At 40.9% G+C, this 23189-nt stretch overlaps 1 long non-coding RNA gene across 3 annotated transcripts; it reads left to right on the top strand.

Moving 5' to 3' along the window:
* The first annotated feature begins 211 nt into the window (after positions 1–211).
* On the top strand, positions 212–22628 carry LOC140911549 (uncharacterized). Of its 3 annotated transcripts, XR_012159044.2 has the most exons (5): positions 212–1096; positions 1820–1933; positions 18587–18669; positions 18904–19014; positions 19105–22628. It is a non-coding gene; the product is annotated as an uncharacterized LOC140911549 (long non-coding RNA). The 3 variants fall into 3 exon arrangements; XR_012159042.2 differs by having other exon boundaries at positions 212–1933; XR_012159043.2 differs by lacking the exon at positions 18587–18669 and having other exon boundaries at positions 212–1933.
* The last annotated feature ends 561 nt before the right edge of the window (positions 22629–23189 follow it).

Genomic DNA, 23189 nt, shown 5'->3' with positions numbered 1-23189 from the left:
CCCCGCCCGGCAGGCGGGGCTAACCGAGACCGGCAGGAGGGGCGGGACGCGGACTCTAGCGCAGGAACAAGCCGAAGGAGAGCAGGGGGTGGGGAGAAGGGAAGGAAAAGGGCGGGGCACATGAGGCCACGCTCGCAGGTGGGCGGGGCCTGAATGACACGAGGAAGGAGGGAAAATGTGATTGGAGAAAGGAGGGAAACCTAGACGGTCTCAGGAGCCACCTCTTTTCCAAGACTGCCTTTTCTACTAGAAAGCGACAGGCCTCTCAGCCAATCAGCGCAGAGACCGGTGGACTTGAGAACAAGCCAATAAGAAGCGTTGGGTGACTCGCGAGATCGTGGATTCAACCGCTTCAACGAAACGCGGGGTCTGTACTATAAGCGGTTCCGGGGAGCGCGCCGCGCCGCACTGCACTGCACCCCGGCCCGGCCCGGCCCCTGGAGCAGCCACCCGCCGGCGGCAGGCTGCGCTGCCCACGCCTTGCGGAGGAGCGTCTTTGCTGTGGGCGTCGTTCCCGTCAGCCCAGGCAGCTCTCTCTGATCGCTGCCGGGAGCGGCGGGCTGCGGGCACCCGCGTCCCGGCACCTGCCGTAGGAGACTCGCAGCTGTCCCGTGAAACACCTGCAGTGCCAGCCGCTGGGTTGCGAAGATCAGTTTGGAAACGTGATGGAAAATAAGAAGGGCCATTGGGGTGTGGAAGGAAGAACCGCCATGTTGGGTCTGGCCAATGGGCTTCCAGCTCAGTCGCCGCTTTTTGACTGGGGTCAGGGCCTGATGCCTCTCAGGGGATGAGCTGAACAGGGCAATTCGCAAGTGAGCATCCCCTGCCATCGAGTCCCAGCTTCTGGTAGTCCGGTTTAGGGGCATCCAGGGGCATGGGATCGTTTCTCTGACCATCTTGGCTATTAGCTATTGATGGACCTGTCCTCCATGAATATACCTAAGCCTTTTTTTGAACCCAAGTTAGACTTTTGGCCCTCGCAACATTTCCTGGCCACCAGTTCCGCAGGTTGACTGTGTGTTGTGTGAAGTACTTCCTTGTGTTGGTTTAATCTGCTATTAACTTCATTCTGTGACCCCCTGTGTTATGTGACAGTGTAAGTAATACTTCCCTATCCACTTTCTCCATAGTGTTAATGATTTTATAGACCTCTGTTATATCCCCCCTTAGTCATCTCTTTTCTAAACTGAACAATGCAAAGTCTTTTTAATCTTTCCTCCAAAGGCAGTTGTTCTACACCCCCCCCCAATCATTTTAGTTACCCCTCTCTGTACTTTTTCCAATTCTATCATAATTTTTTGAGATGTGTGCAATTCTGATCACCTAGTATTCAAGGTTCACGATTTATATAGTACATGATATTGTCAATATTATCTATCCCTTTCCTAATGATTTCCTAACACTTAAGTTGTTTAATGCTGCTGCACATTGAGCAGAGGTTTTCAGAGAACTAGCCACACTAACTTCAAGATCTTTTTTGAGTGGGAACACTGAATTTTGGCCCCTTCGTGTGAGGATTGTTTTCCAATGTGCATTACTTTGCATTTGTCAACATTGAATTTCACCTGCCATTTTGTTGCTAGTCACCTAGTTTTGTAAGCTCCCTTTTTTGTAAGTCTTCATGGTCCGTTTTGGACTTAACCATCTTAAATAATTTTGTATTGTTTGTCGACTTTGCCACCCTTTTATTTATGTCTCTTCATTGTGAAAACTGACCATTTATTCCTACCCTTTGTTTCCTTTTTTTAAAAAAAAAAAACATTTACTGATGCATGAAAGGACCTTCCCTCTTATGCCATGATTGCTTATTTTACTTAAGAGCCTTTGGAGAGGGACCTTGTCAGAGGCCTTCAGAAAATCCACATACACTATATTCATTGGATCACCGTTGTCCACAAACTTGTTGAGCCTCTCAAAGCATTCTAATACATAGGTGAGTCATGATTTCCCTTTACAAAAGTGTTGACTCTTCCCCCAACAAATCATGTTCATATATGTGTCTGATAATTCTGTTCTTTACTATAGTTTCAACCAGTCTGTCTGGTTCAGGTATACCAGCCTGTAATTGCCAGGATTGCTTCTGGAGCCTTTTTTAAAAATTGGCATTACAGTAGAAATTCTCCAGTCACCTGGTACAGAAGCTGATTTCAGTGGTAAGCTACATACCCCAGTTAGTCTTGCAATTCCATATTTGAGTTCCTTCAGAACTCTTGGGAGAATACAGTCTTGTGTGGGTGACTTATTCCTGTAAAATTTATCAAAACCACCTGTATTGACACCTCAATCTTGGCAGCTCCTCAGATTTGTCTCCTAAAAAATGGCTCAGGTGTGGGAATCTTCCTCACATCCTCTGCAGTGAAGACTGATGCAAAGTATTTTAGCTTCTCCACAAGGGCTTTGTCTTCCTTGAATCAGCCCCACTAATTGTTTGGTATGCTTCCTGCTCCTGCTGTATTTTAAAAACAAAAAAAACCTGTTTGCTTGTATGTCTTTTGCTAGTTGGTCTTAATTCTTTTTTGGGCCTGTCTTTATACTTATACTTTTACACTTGACTTGCCAGAGTTTATGCTCCTGTTTTCTTTAGGAGGATTTGACTTCAGTTTTTAAAGGATGTCTTTCTCTATTTCTTTTACACTACTGTTTACTGAGAGTGTAAGTTGTTTGGCCCTCTTATTGTGGGGTATGGGGTCTTTTTTTGGGGGGGGGGAAGGGCGCGGGAAGTGTTGTCTCCTTTTTTAAACCAGTCTTGTGCTGTTGCAGAGTAGCAGCCGTGTTAGTCTGTATTCACAAAAAGAAAAGGAGTACTTGTGGCACCTTAGAGACTAACACATTTATTTGCTGAATTGGAATTAATTTGCAAACTGGATACAATTAACTTAGGCTGGAATAGGGACTGGGAGTGGATGGGTCATTACACAAAGTAAAACTATTTCCCCATGTTTATTCTCCTCCCCTCCCCCTCCCCCTCTCCACCCCTCACCCGTTCCTCAGATGTTCTTGTCAACTGCTGGAAATGGCCCACCTTGATTATCACTACAAAAGGTTCCCCCCTTCCCCACTCTCCTGCTGTTATTAGCTCATTTTAAGTGATCACTCTCCTTACAGTGTGTATGGTAACACCCATTGTTTCATGTTCTCTGTGTATATAAATCTCCCCACTGTATTTTCCACTGAATGCATCCGATGAAGTGAGTTGTAGCTCACGAAAGCTTATGCTCAAATAAATTTGTTGGTCTCTAAGGTGCCACAAGTACTCCTTTTCTTATGCTGTTGTGAGTTCTGAGTCATGAGTTTTGACCATGGAGTTTGATAATAGGGGACCCTTCACTTCTACTCTTGAAAATTTACATCAGAAATTGAAACTCATTAAGCAGGTTATAGAGGTATTTACATGGCAGGAAGGAAGGAATCCCCTCCCTTTAAATTTTTCCTCTATCAGTAATTTATTTGTGCCCTCAGCATTAGATCTGATACATAGTGCCTTCTCCAGTTAGGCAGCAGATGCTGGAAAGGTATATTTGTAAAATTAGCTCCTTTACATGGGGGCATTTGCCTCTTGCAGATGGCCTTCTGTGTACATTTCATTGGTCCATGGAGTGTTTAATTTATGGACCCCTTCTAAGGTTCCTCTCTCAGAAGCATCACATCTTTGCATCATCTCAGTCCAGCATCATGATGCTGTCAGAGGCCTTCTGCAGTTTACTGTGTACTTTTTCACCTTTAGTGTTTGTTCTGTCCTCCAATATCATAGTCCTTTCTGCCACCATTTCCACTCTCCACCATCAATTCCTCCATGCTCCCTGCCAACCTCCTTTCTACCCCTCAGCATTCCTTGTCCCATACTTTCTTACCTAAGACTTAATCCCACCCTGCCTTCATCCCATAACACGTGTATGTACGTGTTGATATTAAAATACCACCTAAACAGATACACAGAAATAGTGATATACACAAGTGAGGTGATTGAGGCAAATGTGTCCCTTCCCAACACACACATTGTCTTGTGTTTTAACTGCAAGCTCTTCCTGTTGTAGACTACTCCTTACTTTCTTTGTACAGTAAACATGGCAAAATGAAGCTGCAGTCCTGGTTGAAGCCTCTAGGTTCCGTTTTATAAATGGTATAAAAGAGATCACACCTGTGCAGATGAAAGAATTTTGCTCTTGGCTCTTTTCTTTTTTCTTCCCTCCCCCACACCTGCCCAGGTGGGAGGATAGAGCTTTGAACAGGTGAGGTAACTAATACCTGAGTCAATACCTTGACCTTCATGATTTTAGAGAAATAAAGGAAGGAAAAAATGAAAAACTCCTTGCATCTGCTGTGTTCCTCACCTGAAGGTGGAAAGTATAGTAATTGTTTTGAATGTTTGAGTATATATTGGTATTATAAAACTGAGTTTTAAGAGATGGATAAAATATTAGATGATGTAAATGGGATGGGGCAGTTGTCACATCTTCTTATTGTTTGCACAAAACCATAGTTTAGTGGAACACATGAGTATTCCCCATTTTCACCAGAAACCTTTAGAAATACAGAAGAAGTGCTCAAATATGAGGAGATAGAAGGAGCTGGTGCTTGCTGTATTACTTTAGATAGCATAAATTGGCCAAAGGTGTCCAACATTAAACAAGGGCCAGACTTTAGTGACAGAGGCCTCAACCTGCTTAGCGCCATGGCAACTACCCCATTAGAAATCCTTTTTATCTTTTATTAAAGATAATGAAATACAAAAAACAAAGCATTTGAAATGTAGAGTATTAAAATTAAAGCCTTATCGAACATCCCTTGTTCCCTCTCTCTTTAGCTGGAAAGAGTTTTTCCAGCAGAGAAACCCCCTGGTGTGAGAGCCTCAGATGGTAATAACTGTCCTGGGTCAAGTGACTGGTTCTTTGGGACTGGAGTAACCTAGAGTATTGTGATTTTTGAGTAAGGGACCATGTATCACAAAAGCAGGCTTACTTGGGTGACTAAATAGATAGGAGTACCTAAAGGGACTGTCTGACTCCAGGGTTAGGCTGTTATAATGCCAGAGTTCACACTTTGTATTTGGCTGGGGAAATACAATTTCATCAAAACAGCTCAGTACTTCAAGGGAGCATATGTACAGCTACAATGGCTGTACAATCAGAGTTCTGTCCAAGACAAACTTTTGACTATAGACTTATGGGGAATTGGTCAGGCTTAGGGTTGACCAGCAGGCATCCACCCGAGTCCCTCAAATAAAATAAAGTTCTGTTGAAAAGAAAGGAACTAATTCTGTCATGAGCAAATAAAGGTCTTGCTTCAGTCCAATTCTGAGTTTATTAGGCAGAATCTTTCCTCAAGTACATAAAATAGAGAAGATCACTTTAGATAAGCTATTACCAGCAGGAGAGTGGGGTGGGAGGAGGTATTTTTTCATGCTTTGTGTGTATAAAAAGATCTTCTACACTTTCCACAGTATGCATCCGATGAAGTGAGCTGTAGCTCACGAAAGCTTATGCTCAAATAAATTGGTTAGGCTCTAAGGTGCCACACAAGTACTCCTTTTCTTATAAAACTGAACAACATTCATGCATGCTTATCAAAGTGAAGCAAAGTGCTTCAAGTGTTAAATCACAGTCTGCCAATTATTGTGTTCATGGCTTTTCAATATTTTGAAAATATCTTGTGCATACAGTAAAATGGCAGTTTTTCAGTATAAAAAGTCCCTTAATTTTGCAAAGATTTTATTTTATAGAGTGTTTTACCAAAACGTTGACAAGCACCAGAAGTGTAATTCCCCACCAGGACCTTCAACTGCTAAGTTTCAGTATTCATTGTTTTGCCCTGGGAAGTCTTCAGCTGCAGTTGCAAGAGGGTAATAGTGTCTTTGCTTCCGTAGCTTTTTTCAGATGCCATGTTAAAATACAGTATAATTGTTAAATATTTTATATTTCAATACTGCTTTTTGGAAGAGTCTCTATTTAGCTGACAGCAAAATGCATTAAACATCTAATATAAAGAAACATTTATAACAGAAAATTAAACAGATTTTCACTTTGCATATATTCATACTCCTGTCACCTGCTTGATGTAATAGATACATACATTTCTTTCCTGATCATAAACCATGTATTTCAGGCTACTCTGCAGTGTTGTCATTTGCCTTTACAACAGCCATTATTCAACTTACAGCTTTGCTCCTTCCTGGTTTTGCTGACTCATCACAAGTTATGCTGTTGATCTTTCTGCTTATATCAAAGAAGAAGAATTCAAGAATTGGCATGAGTGCTGTGCAGATCAAGCTGTGTATTGTATTCTTCCTCACCACTCCCCTGGAAGGAGGATATTAAGTTTAACCTTTCACTCCATTACTGTGGATTTTGGTATTTTGCTTCCCCACCTACCTCTTGTTTCCCTATTGATTAAATCACGTGTAGTAACCACTAACCAAGCTTGGATTCTACTACAGAAAAGTAGTATGTGACAGGTACCACAAAAGTACATTAACAGGCCAACTGTCTTACATGCCAAACCTCACAGTATCCAACCATTCTTTTCACTGCTCTTCCTCAAAGATTCCACTCACAGGATCTCCTAATCATTCCCCAAACAGGTAATATGAACAGCCAGGCACTGACAGAAGTTCAGGAAAAAAACCAGAAACGTTACACTTTCCCAGCTGCTTATGGCCACCTCCATCTGCCTTCTTTCTGCTCCTAGTAAAGGTTCCCCAGCCTGAGGGATGGAGCAAATTGTTCCATAATTATGTTAAGGTGTGCTGAATACAGCTAGGAATTTTTTGTCAAATACAACAGGAGAGAAAAATGGGTGTAGGGAGAACAATATTGAACTGGATTGCTAGGAATATCCCAACAGAATTCTTCCTCTGAACTACCAATTGTTTTTTCATTTAGCATGATCAAGAATATGTGGTGAGTCATTTTTTGTATTGCAGTAGCACTCAGAGACTCCAGGCCACAATGTGCTAGGCACTGTGCAAACCTAGGAATACACACTGCCTCTGCACTGAGGATATGAGATGGGGGGGAGGGAGGGCAAAGGAAGTTACATCCATAATGAGATAAATCTTGTTTTAGTAGGTTTGCGAGACTACTGTCTAATTCAGAGTATATTCAGATTCAAGGTTCTTCTAATTTACTCATCCAACTGTAATTATACTATTATACTCACTTTTGAAGTCTTCTGAGGGAGCTTCTTAGGTTTCACAGGCTGTAAATCAGGATGGAATCTAGCCCCAAGAGCGAGTCCTGCTGCCAGTCTGCCTTCAAAGAGAAGAATCAACTCACTTTAATTATGTTAATGTCTACTCTAATAATTACCAAGAGCTTCTTTAAACTTCCTTCAGCTGTACAAGTTAGAATAGGTCTATTTTGTCTACTTACATTTAGTCTAAAAGAAATGCCAACCTAAAGGATCTAATTTCAGCACAGGCTGAAATTGTGGAAAAGCAGCATCACTTGCCCCATAACCTCAGCCGTGCAGAAGAACGCCATCCACAGCCTCAGAAACAACTCTGACATTATAATAAAAAAGGCTAACAAAGGAGGTGCTGTAGTCATCATGAATAGGTCGGAATATAAACAAGAGGCTGCTAGACAACTCTCTGACACCACATTCTACAGGCCATTACCCTCTGACCCCACTGAGGATTACCAAAAGAAACTACACGATCTGCTCAAGAAACTCCCTAAAGAAGCACGGGAACAAATCTACGCTGACACACCCCTAGAGCCCTGACCAGGAGTATTCTATCTGCTACCTGAAATCCATAACCCTCGGAATCCTGGACGCCACATCATCTCAGGCATTGGCACCCTGACAGTATGATTATCTGGCTATGCAGACTCTCTCCTCAGGCTCTATGCTACCAGCACTCCCAGCTATCTTCGAGACACCACTGACTTCCTGAAGAAACTACAATCCTTTGATGATCTTCCGGAAAATACCATCCTAGTCACTATGGATGTAGAAGCTCTCTACACAAACATTCCACACCAAGATGGACTACAGGCCATCAGGAATAGCATCCCTGATACCATCACGACAAACGTGGTGGCTGAACTTTGTGACTTTGTCCTCACCCACAACTATTTGAGATTTGGAGAGAATTTATACTTTCAAGTCAGCGGCACTGCTATGGGTACCCACATAGCCCCACCGTATGCCAACATTTTTATGGCTGTCTTAGAACAATGCTTCCTCAGCTCTCGTCCCTTACACCCGTACTCTACTTGTGCTACACTGACGACATCTTCATCATCTGGACCCATGGGAAGGAGGCCCTTGAGGAATTCCACCAAGATTTCAACAATTTCCAGCCCACCATCAGCTCCTGGACCAGTCCAAACAAGAGGTCCATTTCCTAGACACTACAGTGCTAATAAGCGATGGTCACACAAACACGACCCTACAATGGAAACCTACTGACTGCTATACTTACCTACATGCCTCCAGCTTTCATCCAGACCACATCACACAATCCATTGTCTACAGCCAAGCTCTAAGATACAACCTTAAAACTACAATACCCACCTGGTGAAGTGAAGAAACAGATTGACAGAGCCAGAAGGGTACCCAGAAGTCACCTACTACAAGACAGGCCCAACAAAGAAAATAACAGAACGCCAGTAACTGTCACCGACAGCCCCCAACTAAAACCTCCCCAGTGCATCAAGGATCTACAACCTATCCTGAAGGACAGCCCTCTCTCTCACAGACCTTGGGGGACAGGCCAGTCCTCGCTCAGAGACAGCCTCCCAACCTGAAGCAAACACTCATCAGCAACTATACACCACACAACAAAAACACCAACCCAGGAACCAAACCCTGCAACAAACCCCGGTGCCAACTCTGTCCACATATCTATTTAAGGGACACCATCATAGGACCTAACCACATCGGCCATACCTTCGGGGCTTGTTCACCTACACATCTACCAATGTGATATATGCCATCATGTGCTAGCAATGCCCCTCTGCCATGTACATTGGCCAAACCAGACAGTCCCTATGCAAAAGAATAAATGGACACACATCTGACATCAGGAATCATAACATTTGAAAACCAGTAGGAGAACACTTCAATCTCCCTAGCCACTCAATAACAGACCTAAAAGTGGCAATTCTTCAACAAAAAAAACTTCAAAAACAGACTCCAAGGTGAAACTGCAGAACTGGAATTAATTTGCAAACTGGACACCATCAGATTAGGCCTGAATAAAGACTGGGAGTAGTTGGGTCACTACAAAACCTAAACTTAATTTCCCCAATGCTAATTTCCCCCTACTGTTACTCACACCTTCTTGTCAACTGTCTGAAATTGGCCACTCTCATTACCACTTCAAAAGTTATTTTTCCTCCCTTGGTATCCTGCTGTCAATTGAATTGTCTCGTTAGACTAACCTCACACTTGGTAAGGCAATTCACATCTTTTCATGTATTTATACCTGCTCCTGTATTTTCCACTCCATGCATCTGATGAAGTGGGATCTAGCTCATGAAGGCTTATGCCCAAGTCAATTTGTTAGTCTCTAAGGTGCCACAAGGTCACCTCGTTTCTTTTCAAGAAATCCATGACTTTCAAACATGAATGTTCAAGATGATTTCAGGAAGCATGTTCCATGAAGACTCAGGGCCCTATCCAGTCTAGAATCATGGAACCTGTCTTCAACCCAGGACTTTGCAGAAAAGGTCTCACTCCACCTAGCAACAGGAGCCTCTTAGAGTGCCAGGCAGAGCATGAGGAATGAGATTATAATTTCGCTGCTCCCTTAAATAAAGAGAATGAGGTTAATTCTATAAAACCTGCTTTTTAAAATTTCTGTATTCTGTGTTGTTGCTGCTGCTATTTAAATTTGTCACAACATTTGAGGATGATGTTTTGCAGTGAAGGATATTTCCACAGAACCCAGATGCATATTCTCCTTCATTCACAATAAGCAAGATCATAATATTTTCACTATAATGTTAAACAGAGGGGACGATGAGCACTGTGACAAGGCCAAGGACATACTTTTGAATTGTTTCTCCATGAAAAACTTTGAGTTTGTAATCTATAAATGGTGGCAGCTGCTATTTAACAAATTGGAAAAAAGATGAGTGTTGTGAGCTTTTACAAATTGGTTGCTATATGTGAATTTATAGAGAAATCAATACAGATTTTTCTCTTTTAGGAGTTTAGTTATTTTAAATGAAACTTTTAGACAATGTTCCTCTGCAACTATCTAGGGACAAAATTTCACTTTGTTTCATAAGGTCACCTGGGTGTAAATGAGAAAGGATTTTAGTCCTATGTGATCAAATGAAGCATAGGAATAGTGTACGTATACCTGTACTATTTTTCCCCCTTGGCTTTCTGAGGACTAATATATTGCTGCCTGGAGGAATCACTGCATGCATTCTATTTTCATCTGAAAAAGAGATGGTTTTCCCTTTAGTGAATTTCCATGGATGAACTCCCCATTCTGCTAAGAAAGTTGGTAAGATTTATTATAATTCTTTTGTACTCATTGGAATCCCACCTTAAGAAATACTAACAAAAATATATCTTGGACTCATTTATAAAGGTTGCTGAGCAAAACCAACTTCCATCAAAGTCAGCGGGAGCTGCAAGCACTCAGCATCTGTGTTAATCAGGCCCCTGGCCTTTTTAAAACAGTCCTACTCCGCATTTCAGAGCTACTCCATTATTTATCTAATGGAGTTGCAAAGTCCAACAAAGATTCAGTAGACTCATATACTCAGACTTCAAGGTCAGAAGGGACCATCATGATCATCTAGTCTGACCTCCTGCATGTTGCAGGCCACAGAACCTCACTCACCCACTCTTGTAATAGACCCAGAGCCTCTGCATTACTGAAGTGCTCAGTTCATGATATAAAGACGTCAAGTTATAGAGAATCCACCATTTACACTAGTTTAAACCTTCAAGTGACCCATAATGCAGAGGAAGGTAAAAGTAGCTTTTTACTGAAGTTGGCATAGATCTTAAATGAATCAGGTTACTACATATTTACAAGCTATATTCCACAAACAAGTGTACATCTTTTGCCATATTACCACTATTTTTGTAAAATAAAGTAGTAGTTAAATAGAATATTGTGAAGTTTACATAATAAAATAGGAAATGTCCCTAATATCCAGTATTGATATTGTACATTATGAAACCAACAACTGAAGAATTCTCTACTGTATTCTGACACTTGACACACAAATGATTTACTCTTTTCAGACTACTGCATTTAAATTGGCCATATGTTCATTTTTCTCTTCTGTTTTTCCACAGAGCACAAGCATGTTCTACCATGCAATTTAAGAGAGGAGGACATGTCTTCAAAGTTTTTTAGTTTTTGAAATAAGTCCAAAACTCCATTTCTTCCCCAGGCTGCATAACAAATCACTAAGAGAAGGAGACTTCCACTTTCTTTATATAGCATGATTCCCAGCTAGAATTAACATCCTTACAATGATTGTGGTTCTTTAGGTGCCTTTTCAGTATTGTCTATTCCAAAGATAAACTCCTCCAGAAAGAACTTAATATTTTTTAATCCAACTATACTTTTAGTAATATTTTCTACCAGTAGTTCTATATTTTGGGGCATTCTCACTGCACTTTCTCCAGTGCTACTTGTATGACACTAATTTCATGGGCCACAGCCTTTCAGTCATATACTTAGACTCTCTGTAAAAGTGTATATGGTGTTTCCATCAAGTTGCAGGCAGTGCACTGCTCCTAATAGATATTATTTCATTCCATTCTCTCTCTTCCATTTGGAAGGCAAAAGATTTCTAATTTATTTTGATAGCACCTGTTAATATATACAAGTTTACATAATTTGAATAATACTCTACCTATAGGTTTCAGTGGTAGCCGTGTTAGTCTGTATCAGCAAAAAGAACAAGGAGTCCTTGCGGCACCTTAGAGACTAACAAATTTATTTGGGCATAAGCTTTCATGAGCTAGAACCCACTTCATCAGATTATGAAGTAAAAGATACAGGAGCAGGTATAAATACATAAAAGGATGTGGGTTGCATTACCATGTGTTAGGTCAGTCTAATGAGATAAATGAATTAACAGCAGGATACCCAGGGAGGAGAAATAACTTTTGAAGTGGTAAGAGAGTGGCCCATTACAGACAGTTGACAAGGTGGTATGAATAACAGTAGGGAGAAATTAGTATTAGGGAAATTAAGTTTAAGTTTTGTAATGACCCAACCACTCCCAGTCTTTATTAAGAGTCCAGAAACAAAATTCTCAGTTATTCCACTGGATATTTGTCTTACCATTTTCCCCAGCAAAACTAACAATTGGAACTATAAGTATTAGGGGAAGTTATGAAGTCTTTTCCTCTTTCAGTTTATTATCCATTTTCAAATAGATTACTGTTGTGTTCTGTACCACTTTCTAGTAAAGTCTTTTACCTGTCATTTAAATGTTTTGTTTAAACACATTAAGTTCAGTAATTAGAACAAGTGGAGTTAACTTGTGTGTCTAATTTTAAAAAATTGAAGTCCGTATACCCAACAGTGTCATAATTTAAAAATGCTGTCTACAGATATATTCTTTACATTCACCACAAAAAGTGAAGAAGAACTGGACAATCTCTTTTTCCATCTTAATATTCTGAGTTCTCCTTTTAAGCTAATAAATGATATATGAAAAATGCTGGTTTATCTAATTTTGCCTGCCATTCTACTTTCACTCATTAAGTTCTCTCCCTATTTTTAGAAGTAATCTACATTACTATTAATTTCTAATTTTTTTTTTTGCATTTTTGCTATATGCTCCCTGGCAATTTGACTCAGACTCCAGTAGGAACCACCCAGCAGACAGATAGTAACACCCATAAATTATAAATTAACTTGTAAACTGAACAGATGCATAATTGAAGAAAATGAAAAAACATGGAATTCTATTATACACTTTTTATATATTTCAATCAGAGTAGAACTTTACTTGATAAAAGGCTAGGAATTGTGAGATAGGTAAATATTCTTACGCTGGAAGATGGTAGTGGCAGCCATCAAGCAGGTCTTTGATCTACAGACAATCACAGACCTGGTTAAAGCAGGTGGGTGTGTTAAACACCCATCTTTCTGACTAAATGGAAGGAGAAATTACGCCCATTTCATATAGCAATAGCTGGAAACAACAGGAAGTCACCACCCAAGGAAGCATTGCATGGCAAGGCCTGATCAGAAGGTAAGACATGTAGGTTGAGGTATTCCCCAGTTGCAAACACAGGAACTAGGAGATTGTTTAACAAGCTGTGTGTTGGAGAGAGAAAGCTAGCAGACAGCAAGAGAAGCAGTCAGAATCAAAGTTTGAGGCCAAATATTATCACTACGGGCCACAAACATTACCCAGACACCTGCCCACTAAATCAACAACCAAAATTAGAACAAAATGTTGCAGCCCTCAAGAGGCTAAACTATTGCATGCCACAGACAGAGAATAGGAGGGCCCAAGGTGCACCACTGCCCAAGGTCCCCGCAATGAGAGGGAACTGATTAATTAAGATACTTGCCAGGTGATCCTGATAAATTGTGAGCATATCCCTGGAAGGGAGAAGAGACATAAAGCACTAAGGTGCTAACTAGAAATAGTGAACAAGGACATTGCCTATTGTTTGTTTCTGCTGTATTCAGGAAGCAGGCCTTTGTGTATATTCTTTATAAATAAAAAGAATTGCACTAAAGAATTTATCTTACTTGTATCATCCATTTCTTTTCCTAACAGAAACAATCCCTCAAGACCTCAAATATTGGCTAACTGCTCATACCAAAAGGGGTCTGTGATGGATTCCCTAGGGTGCAACCTGGAACTGGGGTACTTCTGAGTCCTCTGTCCCTCCAACCTCGGCTTCCTCTCACACTGTGATGCTGTTGCTAAGCCACAAACCTCTGTTAGGTACTGTACTTACTCAGACATCCACAGGCAGGACACACTTAGCTGAGTAACAGGAATGCTTTTGCCAGCCACTCATGAACCAACAATAGATAGGCTCCAGCCAATTCCCGCAGCTCCCCAACATAGGAACCAAGGGCTGTACCTTCTTGCCCTGGTCAGAATCTTGACCAGTGTAAATTTATTACCCAGTCCGCCACTTCTACAAAGGAAAGTGGACCTGCACCAGCCCTTGCAACATGAGCAGATTTCACAAGCATTTCAACCAAAGCACAAGGTTTCAGGTAAAATATAAAACAGATTTATTAACTACAGAAAGATAGATTTTAAGTGACTATAAGCAATAAGCATACAGATCAAAGTTGGTTACCTAAGAAATCAAACTAAAATTGCAATTCAAGTTCTATAAAGTGGACAGGATTTGAATCAAGCAGTGTTTCACACTGATAGATAATACAAGCAGGTTACAGATCTTCCATACACAGGCTGGGACTCACCTTCAGCCTGGGACCACCTCCCCAGTTCAGTCTTTGTTCAATGTCACTTCCCCTCTTTTATAGCTTCTTCCAGCTTGCTAGAAAGAGCCTTTGCTATGACATGGGTCAAGCAGTATTTTTGAATTACTGCATTTTCACTAAAGGATTCTTAAATGTAATCCTGTGTATCTGTCCTTTGTCTTTCATCAAAATCATACACTTCCCTCACATCCACTTCAGCCTTAGATACTGAGATGTACAAATAGCATAGCATAATACATCTGGTGAGATCCTGGACCTATTGAAACCAATGGAAATTTGCCATTGTCTTCAGTAGGAACAGGATTTCACCTTAAGGGTGTGTTTGATTGCACCTGGGTATGTCTGACATACCCTTTAGAGCAGGGTTGGGCAAACTTTCTGGCCCAAGGGCCACATCGGGGTTGTGCAACCATATGGAGGGCTGCGTAGGGAAGGCTGTGCCTCCCCAAAGAGCCTGGCCACCGCCCCCTATCCACCCCCTCCCACTTCCCGCCCCCCTCACAACCCCTGACCCATCCAACCCTCCCGCTCCTTGACCCCTGACTGCCCCCTCCTAGGACCCCCCATCCCTAACCCGCCCCCTGGAACCCCACTCCTGTCCTCTGACTGCCAAGACCCCTATCCACACCCCAATCCCTAACTGCCCCCTGGAACCCTACTCCCATCCAATTCCCCCTGCTCCCCTTCCCCTGACTGCCCCCCCCCAACCTCTGCTCCATCCAACGGCTCCCTGTCCACCCCTCAGAACCTTCTGCTCCTTATCCAAACCCCCACACACACTCTCCGCCCCTTACCATGCTGGAGCCAGCCATGCTGCAGTGCGGCGGTGTGGCTGTGAGGGACGGGGGACAGTGGGGAAGGGCCCAGGGGCTAGCCTCCCGAGCCGGGAGTTCAGGGGCCAGGAAGGACAGGTCTGCGGGCCAAATGTGGCCCTTGGGCCATAGTTTGCTCACCTCTGCTTTAGAGTCTAAAGTCCAAATCATGGTTCAATTGCCATTCAATGAGACAAGAACTAGGCCCTTAATGAGAGAAAGATACATTTTGATACATGTAGTGCTAGAGTAGATGGCTCGAGTAATCTAGGTAAACACAACACAAATCGTCTGAAAATGAATTACCTTCTTACTAAATAGTAGTTCTAGTAAAAAAAAAATGTCTTTTTTTTTAAAAAATGAAGAAAAGACAGGAAAGAAAATGAGGTTTGGTTGTTTGGGGTTTTTTGCAAAATCTTTCCTCCCCTATTTTTTGATTAGTTCTAATAATTTTTGTTATTATAAATAACAGCACTGAACAGGAAACACTTTTCTCATCCTGTGAGAGGTTTTGTTTTTTTTTCATCCCCCAGAAAGTTCTTGTTGTGAATCAGGGCAGAGAGTAGTAACATCCATTTTTTGACAATGAAAAATCTGGAAAAAATTCACTTAGTCAATTCAATGTTTTGGTCATTAAAAAACCTCACACATTTATGTATATTAGAGACAGCACACCATTTTTTTGTCACACCATGGCTCAACATTTCTCCCTGTGGCATTGGAGGATGGCTGGAGTAAATCACTCTTACTCTAGAAGTTTAATTCTTAACATTGGTTTATTTACAATATTTACAGGGTAGATCCCAAGAATGGCCGAAGAGGTTTCTTTAGACATTAGAGAAAATGTATTTGTTATTTTATTAACTCTCCTGGAATATTATCTCTTTATATACAAGCTACCAGCCACCATCCCTAACCCACTCTGGGCCTATCCTCTCCTCAAAACAGAAATAAACACAAGAGTGCTCTTAGAAAGAGAAGAGGAAGAAGAAACCTTCTCCCTTTGCTACATACAACACTTCTGCAGCTTGCTTTTCTACCACTGGAAGACGTTTTTAAAGGTCACAGTCTGCCCTTAATTGGACTCAGTTGTCTATAATTAACCTGTGGTAACCTCTTTCAGTTCACAGGAAAAAGGGCTTTAACCATTCTATACTCCAAAGATGTGTAAATGAACACTGTACTTTCAATAAAATAGTTTCAAAACATGTACAATGTGCTTACGATTAAAGGGAAAAGTTTGCCACTTGGGTGCTACATCTTGGTTTGTCAGCCAGTTAGTGGGTTTTCAAGAAGTGCAGGATACATCTTTTCATTATATATGTGCACAGCATGTAGCATAATGGGACCCTGATCTCTACTGGACATCTAGACTCTATGACAATACAAATAATAACCAACAATAATAACAAAGGGATCCCGCATACAGTTTAAGAAGGGATGCATCACCTGTTTGTGGCATTGTTTGCCCCTGTATTATCACAATAGATTAGTGGATGCTCGTCAGTGTTATAGATATTTAACTAGTTAAAATTCATGGCCACTGCCACCTTAAACTTAAAGTAAGTTTCACTGGGTCAGAGTTTGTATTTATATCTCATGGAACACCATAATTTCAATGGAACTGGATAGCTGCTAGTGAAGACAGGCTCTGCCCCACTAAATTATATTGGAACCACTTTGGTGTAGGGAAGGTGTTTTATCTATATTTCATAAAGCACAGTGTAGATTTTCAGAGCTATGTAATAAATAATAAATAGTAATAATAATAGCAGCAATGAGGAACATACATTCTTCCTAATAAGGAATGAATACGGTAAAGAAAGGAGGCCCAGGGCGGAAAAGTTATCCAGCTAAAATTTATTAAATCAGTGAGATTGCATAAGTGGAAGACTTAATTACTTTTCCTGCTTGATAGGTCTCATGCATGGAATACTGGGCACAGTGCGGCACAAACCAAGTTCATTCTCGGTAGAATTCATCGGGTCAGTTCTAATCTTTTCCCAGAAGCTCTCTCCACCTCAAGTGTCAAAGTGGACTTTCTTTGGAAACACCAGAAGGAAAGTGTCTTTATTCTTTGTGTCTTCTCTGCAATTTTTAATGATATTCAATTTAACTATGTGAAATAGCTCTGGCATTATCTTGGTAGTGAGGAAAGAACATAAATCAGCATACAAGTTGCATTGTACTAATACTCAGATAACAACATCCCTCTGAGGTAGGTAAGAATTATTATCCCGGTTTTACTGATAATGAAACTGAGGCACCGAGGTGAAGTGACTTGTCCAATATCATGGAGGAAGTCTGTGGCAGAGCCAGGATTAGAATTCTTATCTCCTGACTCCCAGTACTGATTTTTTTAAAATATCACCTTAATTGCAAAGCAGGTGCCTGCAAAACCTTATGCCCTAAGCCAAACTCCTTCAATGAGTTCTCCTCAACTTTCTCTTTTCAGTGGGGGTCCCTCAGTACTCTATCCTTGGGCCTCTCCTCTTCTCTGCACCCTATGTCTGTGTGAACTCAGTCATTAAAATTGCATTTGTTACATTTATGCATCTTTAGCTTGATGACTCACAAAACTGCCTCCTCTACTATGGACATCTTTCTCTCCATCCAAACTAAAATCTCAGTCTGCCTTTCTGATTCTAACTCCAGCTTTGACCTGGACCCCTCTTTCAACTCACACATCCAGATCACATCTAAATCTTGCCATGTCTTCCTGCACAACATCTGCAAGATCTGGCCACGTTGCCCAAACTGCTGAAACTCTTGTCCAAGCTCTGATAATCTTGAACCTGGCTACTATAATCTCCTCCCCTCTGCCATCATAGCCTGCACCTCTGTCAAGGCCATTCAAATTGCTGCTATTGAAATCAACTTTCTGGCTCATTGTACTGTGTCACCCTCCAAGTTCCTCCACTAATTCTTCATCTTCCACTGAATCAAACACAAGCTTCCTGTCCTTACTTTTAACACCTTTCATAACCTAGCTTTTCACTACTCATCCAGCCTTTTATCTTATCATTTGGTCAACTCCCACCTTTAGATGCCAGCCTCAAACAGCTACTTCTCCAACAAGCTCTTTCACACTTATTCCCATACCACTCTTTACAAATGGGAAAAGCTCCCAGTCATAATCTTTAAAGCCACAAGTTTAACCTCCTTCAGGTCTCTCTTCAAGTGTCAGCTCTTCCATAACTCATACAGAAAACTGCACCCAGACAATGGCTAGGCAGAGAAGAGTTGTGATAACTACTCCCGATTGGTGAATAACTGTGCACATCCTATTACTTTTTGTCACTCTGTCTCTCCTACCTTCCTCAACCCACCTGTTATATTTTCTCTTTTCTATCTGCTTGCACAGGACCTAGCACAATGGGGCCCCTACCTGGTTGGTCTGTATGTCCTACTGCAATATAATGTTAAATAATAATATTTACATACAGGGTAAGTGTCCATCTACCTATCTGTTTTGCATGTTAAAATGCCTAATTGTGTACACAAATGGAGGGTCTGAAATAGCTTGCAAAAGCTGATGGTGCAGTATAGACAGACAGTTTCAGAAATTTTGGCCCTTAGTATGTTTATTTTTTACCCACTGCATAGAATTTTAAATAGTGATTTCTTTCTGTTAAAGAAAAGCCAATTGTTTTATTACCATACTTTCTGTTGTGCTTCCAGGTACCTTCATTTTAATCTGCCTTGTTACACCGAGGCAGCTTTGAGAGACGTCAAAGTGCACCAAGCCTCAGCACACCACAGTGAATCCTCAAAAACACCATGGGAAACATTGTAAGAGAAACATCAAAAAGCATCACTAATCACTGACGGGCACTGGTTTTCAAATGTCTATGACTCATCCACTTTTTTTTCTTTTTACAGTGGAAAACGGGACAAAACCCACAAAAGGACAGCACTCTTGGGTGATGCTATAATTGAGCTGGTGTGATTTCCTCCACTGGTAGTGCAATGAGCTGCCGTGTGGAAATCTTGAGTTTGAGATCTGTCTTCCTAATCAGAATTCCCATGGCCACGGAGAATAAGCCCATCAAAGGCTGGCATTTTGAACTCCTGGAGGAGGGTCAGTGCATACTGCCTTCAGGCAAATCCAACCTTCCTACCTTTTTCTCTGTGGATGTGGAGAGCCTTCAATGGACTGAAACCTCTCAGTTCTGCCCCACAAGTGATTCAGGATGCTGGGAATCTGTAACAGGGGTCTGAACCCTTCTGTGGTCAGTTGGCTCTAACTCCCCAGGGCACTCAGTGCAGACATGTACCGAAGCTCTCTGGAGCAGGCAGGGCAGGAAGCTTCACCGCTATACAGATCTGCTTTGTTCCCTTTGAACAGAGGGAGCACAGGGGCTGTTGAGCCTACTCTAGCCCTAAAGAATACAATATTGACCGTGGAGCAGCTTTATTCCCACTCCACAACCTGGAGGAAGGGGTAAGGTTTTTCACCCCTGCCACTCTTGTCCCACTGAGTTCCAGTGGCACTCCGATAAGTTAGAATGGGCACAGGATTTTGGCCTATGTTCACCTTTTAGCAGCAACAAGTCTGCAGACAACCTCAGATAGTCACAGTGGCAAGGAAAGCAAGATATTTAAAAAGGGAAATTAACATCCTGGCTAGAAGAGCAAAATTCACCCACCCTCTGGACTAGTTCCTTCAATTATACATTTCATTGTAACAGGCATTAAAAAAAACAAAACACAAAGACAAAACTATGCATATTTCATATATTAGGCCCAACATGAACAAGGTCAGTTTATATTGGCAAAAATTCAGACCTTCTGGAGGAAAAGTATATATTTAGCCACAAAATGTTTAGGATTTGTAATGAAAATGTGTACAAAATAGTATCTCTACAACCCACAGCTGGTAGGAAGGTCCCACATGGATGCTTTGGGATATGGTATTGGTGACATAGCACTCTTCCCTCCGAGTCAGTACTGAACCAAGGCTCCTGCAAAATACTGGGGGGAATATGCTGCTGGAGGTACAATTCGTTGGATGGTATGTAAAACAAGTGAAGCTCACTTGTGGTCAGTAAAGGTAGATCTGGTAGTAAATTTCCACCAAAGTTTCACTTTGATGAAAGTCAGAGAAGTTTTTCACAAACATTTGTATTTAAAATATTTTCCTTTTCCCAACCATCTCTAAAGATATAGGACGGGACTGTAACTCTGGTGGGCTACTTAAATTCAAGTTTGCTTAAGTACATTATGCCTAACTGAAAGTATCTCTGTGGTTTTAAATGGATAAGGTATTCCTTTCACATCCTAAGCTGCTTTATAGTGTTTCTGTGTATTGTTGAACAGTTGCCAAGTTTTACCCCAGATATAGATGCACTGCAGATCCTGCATGTAAACTGTGTATTAGTTCATAATGCACTTTTGGATCCTTAAAGATGTAAAAGTGCTATGTGTAAATCTATTAGAAAAGGCTAGTACACATGAAGTGTGTATTTTAAGCTCTGTTCTATGCCCGTGCCCACTTTCAGAGGGGGTTGAGGACAACCTGTGCTTTAATGCTTTGTGGCTCCTGCTGCAAATACAGGCACAAACACAGATGTTACATTGTTTTAAAAATAATATGTATTGAAAACTGATGGAAAATGATTAACTGTTTTTCCTTGAAATTCTTAGTTGTTTTTCCAATTTGATTAAATTTGGAGTGTTCTTCTATCATTAAGCATTTAGGCATGGTTAAGAACTGTGTGCAAAATGCCTTATGAATTCATAGTATTGTAAATATTTTAAACAAGTAGAATATATGTTAAATATTTGTACAATTATTTCCCAATCCAAGTCCCATTGAATACAAGGGAAAGACTCCTATTGATTTCAGTGGGAGCTGGATTCAGGTCCTTAGTCCCTTGTCCTTGCTATGGGGCCAATTCTACAGGGTGCTGAGAACCCATTGGGAGGTGCTGGAGTGACTTCAACTTCCAATTCCAGCCCAGGCTTGATGACCAGTCTCTTTCACCTGGAAAGAGATCCATCCAGTAAGATGGTGGTCACAGCATGTCAGAGGATGGCAAAAGATATGAAAATCATCATGAGAGCTCCAAAAGGGGCCTGGGGACTATCCCATGCAGGCAAAAAAGTACAATTCCAAACCACTACAATACAAATAATACTTATCACATCTTCAAATTGCTTTATAAACACTAACATTCCCAGGTGACAGGTAAATAAATATTTTTATTATCTCCATTTTAAAGCTGGTCGAAAGCAGACAGGTTAAAGCACACATTTTCACAAGCGGGCTCTAATTTTTGGGTGCCTCAGTCTTTGGATGCCAAACTTGAGATACCTTGGCCTTGTAGGTCCTACAACTTCCGATGAACTCAGTGAAAGCTGTGGGTGCACAACACCTCTGAAAAATGAAAGACAAAGTGTCTGAAATTGGGGGCCCCAAAAATGAGGCCCCCCAAAATAAGAAGGAAGTTTTGAAAATGTGTTGGTATGCAATGCAACCCATGACTACAGAAGGAATCTGCATCAAAGAGGGGACTAGAGTGCAGACACTTCTGTTTCACAACACTTGACTATACCATTCATTTTCATATTAATGATACATTCCTTTGGTTTATTGTACAGATTATGAGTTACTGAGAGGCACCTACGGTGTAGTATATTTATACACTGATTTACTAGGGTTTTTCTTATGATAAATTATTGTAAAAAGCAACTGAGTGGAAAATTCAGCTGAAAATTTCCAGCTGATTTTTCCTACTTCCAGCTGGCAATTGGTGTTTAGAACAGAGCAACAGGTGTATTGGGTTGCCTGGTCCTCCTCCTGAATCCCAGAGAGATCACGTGAAGGATTCTAACAGTCTTTTTGAATGTACTACTAGGGAAGTTAAAAATTGCTTGACATTTAAAAATCTGAATAGCCAACTGAGATTCTGTATTTACAAGAGAAATAGATGCAAGAGTGCCCACCTTTACATTTACTATAATTATTCTTGTTGTGCCCTATTATGAATGCAGAAATCCTTCCTGCATGACTTATTTTTACCTCCCAAGTGATAAAAATATCTTTATTCTTCTATAAAAAGAGTCCTATTGATTTCTAACATAAACTATGCAGAGAACTAAATGTATTTGATATGTTTCAGTTTTGAAGATATAAGATCTACCAATGCCATTTTCACAGATATAAGATAAAGCTGGCACAGAGCCAGGATGTGCCCAGTTACCACAACTATCCTACCCGTGTGAATAATGATTTTTGAAGAGGCTGCATCAAGCTTTTATTCCTACAGCTAACAGACTAGTTATCATAAATAAGAGATGACAGCAGTGGAGTTAAGAGTGTTCTATTCCCTCCAAATCTAATATCCATGTCAAATGTGTCTGGCATACAGAGCTACAATAAAATCAGCCTGGAGTCATCATAATTTTTCCTTATAGTTTAACTGCATAGGACAGGTGATTTCTACAAGGTCACCTGCATTTAAAAAATACTTCATCTGCCTCTCTGTTCATTTAAGGGTGCTAAAAATAAACTTTTTTAAAATTCCTAGACCAAATTAAGATATTGTTTATAATTTATTAATAAAAAAGCCATGAAGACATTGTATTATCACAAACACAAAATTATAAATCTCTAATTAAAGGAGATAGTGCACCTGCAGTGATGCTTTTTTTAATGTTTACATTCATTGCTGCTACAGCTCTGCCATGGAGATCTGTGCGTCCTAGTCGATTCAGAATGGTTCCCTATTATTATATAAACAAGAAATCAGTGAAGAGGGAAGGTACAACATTAAAGGTTGCAAAGGGGAATGTAATAAATAATGACAAATATCAGTGTACTAGTGATGAAAGCATGCTCCCTGCTTCCTGGACTAGGGAGCAACGATGAAAATGTAATATGTAAATAAGTGTATACTCCCTGGAATTCTGCCATGAATTTCCAAGATGAGTAGGACAGACATTTTTCAGAATCAGATCAATAA

The sequence above is a fragment of the Lepidochelys kempii genome, chromosome 5 (genome assembly GCF_965140285.1).
Source record: "Lepidochelys kempii isolate rLepKem1 chromosome 5, rLepKem1.hap1, whole genome shotgun sequence".
Taxonomy (NCBI): Eukaryota; Metazoa; Chordata; order Testudines; family Cheloniidae; genus Lepidochelys; species Lepidochelys kempii.
Note: the sequence above shows the minus strand (reverse complement) of the source record. Positions and strands in the feature narration are given on the sequence as shown.